Below are 7,769 nucleotides of genomic sequence, written 5' to 3' on the forward strand. Positions count from 1 at the left end.
TTAGGATACAAGAGATAAGCATAAACAAAGGTCTTATATGGTGGAAAACATATATTTCACCCAAGCAATTAATCATGTTCAACAAATATTCAAACACAAATTTAAGATCATCTAAAGTAACCTGCACAAGTTAAACATCAATCCTAGTTACCAGAAAAATATTCTAATGAACTAGTTCAGCATTATCTATGTGTGATGTTATCATGCTTGTGCGAGTGTTAAGCATTTAAACACTAAGATCTTAATCATACATTGAATATTGAAAACAAAGTATTGTCATGGTTCAAGAATTTGAAACTTGAGATATGTGAGTTGGACCATCTTCAGAGATTGCTATGAAAGCAAGATATTCATTATTCTCGTCATCTGATCCATTTTAACTCTTTCCCGTGCACTAGAAGTTTTGATTGGCTGCTTCCCTAAGAAAACATTCCACCTTTATCACAACTCTTCAACTGAATCCCTACTCATCCTTGTTTGTCAAGTTTCTTGTTCTGTTGTAGCAAAACCCTTGATAGTTACTTGACACATATGTCTTGTCATAACTGTAGCTATCAAATCTTGTATATGTCCCAATCTCAGTCTTGTAATCACCTGTTATACTGAATCTGTAAAAGTCTCTGCTTCGGAATAGATAGGCTTGATCCTTGGATATAGATTATGTACTCCTTGTGAATCTGATATGACTAAACTACCTTGACAAGTGAAATACTGCCCTGACGTCCAGTCCCTCAAGTACTTCTACCCGAGCTTCCTCTGATTCAGCTATCAGTAACTCTTACATTCTGTCCTGAGGTTCCAACTTTACTGCATGTAACTGAGATATCTGTATGTCCCCACTATTCCGTCTGACCTCCACAATTCCTGCCTTTCTGATCTCTGTGATTCCTGGATAAATGTAGCATTGGTACAATCCACTGTGTGACTGCATAATCTGGAGTCATAGAGTTGTCTTTAAGATCTTTGAGAAAACTTGTACCCGTAGAAATTTCATTCATTTCCTGCGTCTGAAAATCCAGTGGTATCCTATGGAGTAAGCCTTTGAGGAAGTTCCACAATTTTTATCTATAGGTCTTGAAATCAGTTCCATTGGATTAAGAAAAACATTTCGTATAATTTCCGTGTTCAGGAATTTTCCGTTTGAATAGCACATGGTCTTCGTTTTCTTCAACAGATTAAAATCCACTTTAAAAGTCCGGAGGAATCCTGAGTTTACCAATACCTTGAGCACCCTTAATTTTTAACATTTAAGAGAAATTAAATTTCCATTATTTTTAATTTTCTTAGAAAATAAATTAATCAAAAATAAATTTTTACGTAAATCTAATTGTCAAAAATTTTGAATTTTCTTAAAAATTAAATAAAACGTAAATTATTATCTAACAAAAATTTAAATTTAAGAATTTTAAATTTAATAATTTTATGAATTATTATCTAGTAAATTTAAATGCGTATCACCCATTTGATTCTGGTGATACGCACTTGTGACATGCGTATCACATGTTCTGCTCTTTTTTATTTTATTTTATTTTTATTTTTTAATGTAATATCCATTTTTCAGATGCGTAATAGATTTATCCATTTCTAAAATGTGTATTAGAAGGGTATTTTTGGCCATAAACTCCAAAAAGTGTTATTCTTGTTACAACTTCTAAAAAAAGAGGTACTTTTGGCAATAACCCCTAGAAATGCAAGTATTCGGGAGTAAAAAAAAATTAAATTAAATTTTTTTTATTTACTAAAATTTAAGTAATAAATTAATTTAATCAAATTTATAAAATAAATTTATTTAAATTAAGTTCATATAAACTTATTTAAATTAAATTTATAAAATAAATTTGTTAAATCAAATTCATAAAATAAATTTATGTAAATGCAAATTAATAAAATAAATTAATTTAAGGATCCTGATTTCTATATCAATAAGTAAGCTCTGATACCAATTGTTAGGTACCGAATTATCGTAGAAGGGGGGGTTGAATATGATAATCACTAAATTAAAAAAATCGAATCTTTAGCGGATATAGATTTAGTGCTCGGTTAGTGGTTTCGTGTTCTTGAGATGAATAGTGTTTGGGAATATAAAACGAGGAATACAAGAAATTTGGGGAAGTATATATTCATATATAAATCCGCGAGGGGTGTTGCTACACTCCGGTAAATAAATTAACCGGCTATAATCTAAAAACAACAAAGTTCCTAACTACTACAAAGATTTATAAATCAAATCATATACAATGATATAGCTCTTGTTTGTCTAAGGATTTAATTACTGGATAACAATTATAATGCCCCGATGAATATACAAGAATTAAATCGGGCATTATAACGTTACTCTGGTGAGAAGTTAAACGAATATACAAAAAGATTGAGCTTCTCTAAAAATCTTTGCTGCTATTTTTCACCTCTCTTGAGAGAGAAGATGAACCGAAATATAATCCAATAGCTTGAATGCTTCTTTTGCAGATGTGTAGACTTTATATTCAATTCAAATGTGTGTCTCAATTTTAACTACACAAATAAATTGAATGAATCAATAAAGTAGTGGCTGGGGATTCTGTGGAGACCAAGAGTATTTGTTATGTGGCGAGCAAGAGGTACAGAGGAAGGAGTAATATTTTGCCTTAGTTTATTTTCCTCCAAGCATGTGTGGCAACTCAGGTAGCTAGTTTTGTGGTGACCCATAGTACAAGAGTGGTAGTTGATTACTCTATGGCGACAACAAGAGTAACAAGGAGGGAGAGCCTATGGCGACCTTGTTTTACCACTACTACTACACGTACATAATTGTACTTAAACAAAACAAAACCAAAACGTTTGTTCAACTTTTTACTTTTGTTTATTTTTTTTTTCTTTTTTTCTTTTTCTTGTTTTCTTTTCCTTTTTTTTTCCTTTTTCTATTTTCTTTTTCTTTTTTTGTTTTCTTTTTGTTTTCTCCTTTTTTTGTTTTCTTTTTCTTTTTATTTAAGTTTAAATTGTAACTAAATTAATTTATAAAATTAACTTAAATATAACTTACATAAATAAACTAATTTAGATTTATAAAATAAACTTATTTAAAGTTTATAAGATAAATCATTTTAAGTTTATTAAAAAAATTATACTAAAGTCCTTTAAATAAATTTATTTAAGTTAACAATTAAACTTTGAACTACGCCAATCCCTTGAGTCGTTTAGCTGTATACCCTGCGCACCTCTTCTCGTACTTTAACTGATAAACGTTCAATCCAAGTACGTCCCTCAACTTAACAATCCTTCTAAAAATAATACCCAGATTCCTTTCAAGAGCTGTTGACGCCTAGTACAACTGGTCTGGTTCACAGACGACTAACCCCGATTCAGGTCTTCGTATCATAGCCTTGATTACATTGTTAAGCTTGCAACAACTTTATCGCTTCATACACTGACTGTCAATAAACAACTGTACTTTCACTGGAATCCTTTCTGGTACTATAGACAACGTCTTCATTCCTACTACAATCTTGAATACTTCGTTCACTGTTCTTCACTGACGCTTGAACATATAAATGAACTCCTTTCAGTGAGTATAACTTCAAGACTGCATATGTCTTTTTTAACCTCTGTCTATACCCTGTCTTCAATTCTTCATATTCCTATGCTTCGAACACTGTCTATCTTCAATCAATACCAATACACTGAAATCTTCTGGTAGCACTTATACACTGAATCTTCAATATTTCTAAAACCCTGAAAGTCTTTAACCTTTATTCTTCACTGAATGAACATATTAATGAGCTTCTTTCAGTGACCTGTAAATAGACTTCCAGCCTTCTTCTAATTTTTTGATTCTTTGTATTTGCATTGTCTTCATTTCTTCTGATTTCTTGTGTAGTCGTAGTATTATTAACCTGTCCTGTTCTAGTATTGTTCTCGTGTTGAGTTAGCACGTAACTGTTCATACAGCTATGCAGTCTCACCAACACTCAGCCACCAAAGGCTATTCATGTACAAAGCGGCCCTTAAGTTCGGGCTACGGATTCTCTTGCACCCTTTCATTCCGAGACTTCTAACTGAGCTCAAGATTCATCCATGCCAGCTTTACCCCAATGGGTGGTCTTTCATTATTCTGTTCATAGTGAGATATCATGACTTAGGCATCCCCTTGAGTGTGATGATGTTCCGTAGTTTTTCATGATGAAGGCTTCTCCTTTTAATCGGCCCGGTTGGGTCGTGATACAGCACAGAGCCAATGTTCCTCATATGGTGAACACCAGTTCTCTCAATGACTCAAAACACAAATGGAACAAGAGGTTGTGGTCGTTGAGTGGAAAGGTGGAGACTGGGGGATATACTTCAGACGTGACTTTAGCAGCTCAGTTGATAGTTCTCATTTCATTCTTAACCTTTCGGATGCCGAGCTTCTAGCCCGAGATCTCCTCATTGATGACGACGGAAGAACCCCTTATTTGGGAGCTCGTAACAGAATTCAAACTTGTGGAAGCTGGCCTTAGTAGCCTCTCTATAGAGGGTATTTATTTCCGTTTCTCCTTAACTTTGTGCAAGTTTATTCTTATATCTACTTTCTTTTCTCCTTGTTTCAGCTGCTGAGGCTCTCGAAGCCAAAGCCAACACGAGCGATGCTGTTACGGGTAGGATGGTGATAAGTGGCATTTTATACCACTTAGAACGTCTTATAATGGCTTGAATTGATGTCTTGAAATCAAGTATTTTGTGTATTTGATGCGCTTTCGAGTGTTTTTGCATTTTAAGGTGTAGCTTGTGTATGCAGGGAGATTTTATCAAAATAAGCCTAGGGAAGTACTTGGGATCACTCTCGGGGGAATGTGCGAAGAATTCAGCAAAATCAGGAGCAGGAAAATATTTTTTCCAGAAGCCTGCCAGGCGCCCGCCTGGGATCTGAGGCGGCCGCCTGGGATCTGGGGCGCCCGCCTGGGAAGCTGGGGCGCCCGCCCGGAGTCGGGAAATTCAATTCTGATTTTTATTAAGTCGTGTTCTACTGGACTTCTGAGACGGCTGATTCTTGTGGACTTCTATATAAGTAATCTTCAGAGACGTTTCACAACACGAAGTATTCATCAAGCAAGGAGCAAGGAGAGAAGAAAAGAAGACCGTTTTAGCACATCGCACCAAAGAAGAGGAAGCATACGTTAATTTGTGATTCTTTTATTCGCTGTAACAGTGGATGCTAGTTTTCTTTACTTTGAACCTTAATACTCTTGTGACGTACTCTGGTTTTAATAAATAGTTAGTTAGTTTATATTGTCGTGTTATTATCATGTTTTCATATGAACCCATTATGACGATGAGTTCTATCATGGGCTAATCGTGATCATGGGGTCGTAGCGGATTTACTATGGATTTCGTTAGTTAATTGTTTAATACCTTGGTTTGTGATGATTGTATGATATCTAGTATAGGTTGTGCTTATTCGTCTTATGTGCTTCGCGAACATATAAGATAGCATGTTAATCTCTTTTGAAGTGACAGTGAATCTTGAGATTTAGAACTTGCCATGCTAGCATAGGTTCATGTATTGTATGCATGATTAGTGGGTAACTCTAATCGTTTTACTTGCCCTGTATAATCATAATGAATAACTTGCGCTTAAATCGTTATGTTATCAAATTCTGTAGACATATAGGGTATCAACATAATTGATGCCTATTCAACTTCTATTTAATTATGGATGTTTGGTAGAATGGTACTAGTACAACGAAAGTTGGCTTTTATCAATTTTGTGTTGTTTGATTAATATCATCACCGTTATATGTTATAAGGGTAATAACAATAACTACTGAATGAAGGAGTAATGAAGTTATGATCTCATGTGTGTTTAATATTATTAATTCAAGTAATAATTTAAGTGTTTTATTCTCGTAGTTAATTATAGTTAATAATTACTTAATCAACCTTAAGTGTTATTGTCTTGACATTGAGAAGTAATCATACATTGGTGAGTGAGTGTTAATTAAATATAATTAGTCTGAGTCTCTATGGGAATGAACTAGAAATCATTCTATATTACTTGTGAACGCGTATACTTGCGTGAATTTTAGCGCGTGTTTTGTGACTAACAAGTTTTTGGCACCGCTGCCGGGGACTCGATGTTAATTTGTTTAGTTTATGTACTTGCCATCAGTGGTCATTATGACTCATTTATAAGACTTGTTACTAATTGTTTCCGGGTGTGTTTCAGGTACTCTAGCGAGCATTTATGCAAACACGTTCTCGCACTCGCAAGAGGACTTTAGATACGGCTGAGGAGACAGACTCGGTTCTTGATATTCTGGAAAAGGTGGATTTTGAAGATTCGGATAAAGAGAGTGAGCAGAAAGAACCGATAATTATGGGTGATCGTATAGTTCCAGCAGCAGATCCAACTCTTATGGACTTTTCTCGGCCTAAAATTTATGACATTCAGTCAAGCATCCTTCATCCGGCTATTCAGGCTAATACTTTTGAAATCAAGCCGGGCACTATTCAGATGGTGCAAAATTATGTTTCTTTCGGAGGTGCTGCGACTGAAGACCCCAACATGCATATCAGGAATTTTGTCGAGATCTGTAGTACGGTCAAATATAATGGTGTTACTGATGAGGCTATCAAGCTGAGGATTTTCCCATTCTCTCTGAAGGATAAAGCTATGGACCGGTTACATTCTGAACCAGCTGGGTCCATCACTACTTGGCAAGATCTTGCGTAAAAGTTTCTGGTGAAGTTTTATTCAATGGCCAAGACTGCAGCTATGAGGAGTGCTCTTACTCAGTTTGCGCAGCAACCAACAGAATCTATGTGCGAAGCATGGGAGCGCTATAAGGAGATATTGAGAAAGTGTCCACATCATGGTATGCCTGACTGGATGGTGATCACTGGGTTCGACAATGGTTTTGGGGCCCAATCTCGGCCCATGCTCGATGCAGCAGCTGGAGGCGACTTGTGGGCCAAAAGCTATACTGAAGCCTATAATCTTATTGAAAATATGGCTGTAAATGAGCATCAAAACCCAACTCAAAGAATGATGTCTGGGAAAGTAGCAAGTATTTTGCAAGTTGATGCAGCCACAACTATTGCAGCGCAGCTCCAAGCGCTGTCTATGAAGGTCGATTCTTTAGCCAACTATAGAGTCAATCAGATAGCTATGGTCTGTGAGCTTTGTGCAGGCTCTCATGCTACGGATCAGTGTTCTCTCGTTAATGAATCTGTTCAGTCTGTGAACAATTATCATCGACCACAGCAGCCTGTGCCAGCTACTTATCATCCTAATAACAGAAATCATCCCAATTTCAGCTGGAGCAATATTCTGAATACTGTTCAGCAACCATATCAGCAAGGTGTAAGTAAACAGTTAATCCACCTGGATTCACGCAACCTCAGCAGTATGCTCAAAGGCAATCATATCCTCAACAAGGAGGTGCTGCTCCACCTTCTAGCGCTGATTTCGAGGAGCTAAAGCTGTTGTGCAAAAGTCAAGATGTTTCTATCAAGACCTTGGAAAATCAAATCGGTCAAATAGCCAATGCAGTACTCAATCGTCAACCTGGCACACTTCCCAGCGATACTAAGTTCCGGGAAGGAAGCTAAAGAGCAAGTCAAAGCTATTACCTTAAGGTCTGGAAAAGTTGCTGATGCTGAAAAAGCAAAAGATAAAGGAGCTGAAGTTATAGATGAAGAAGAGAAGAAAAAGGAAAAAGAGGCGGAACCAAGGAAGACTACTGTTGAACACACTCTGCCTAAGGGTAATACATGGGAGAAACAGCTCTATCCTCCACCACCTTTTCCTAAGAGAT

At 36.1% G+C, this 7,769-nt stretch overlaps 1 non-coding gene across 1 annotated transcript; it reads right to left on the minus strand.

Annotated features, from left to right (window-relative positions):
- Positions 1–6,724: 6,724 nt before the first annotated feature.
- Positions 6,725–6,831, minus strand: LOC141681680 (small nucleolar RNA R71). Its single transcript, XR_012559107.1, has one exon. It is a non-coding gene; the product is annotated as a small nucleolar RNA R71 (small nucleolar RNA).
- Positions 6,832–7,769: the final 938 nt, after the last annotated feature.

The sequence above is a fragment of the Apium graveolens genome, chromosome 8, assembly GCF_009905375.1.
Source record: "Apium graveolens cultivar Ventura chromosome 8, ASM990537v1, whole genome shotgun sequence".
Classification (NCBI taxonomy): Eukaryota; Viridiplantae; Streptophyta; class Magnoliopsida; order Apiales; family Apiaceae; genus Apium; species Apium graveolens.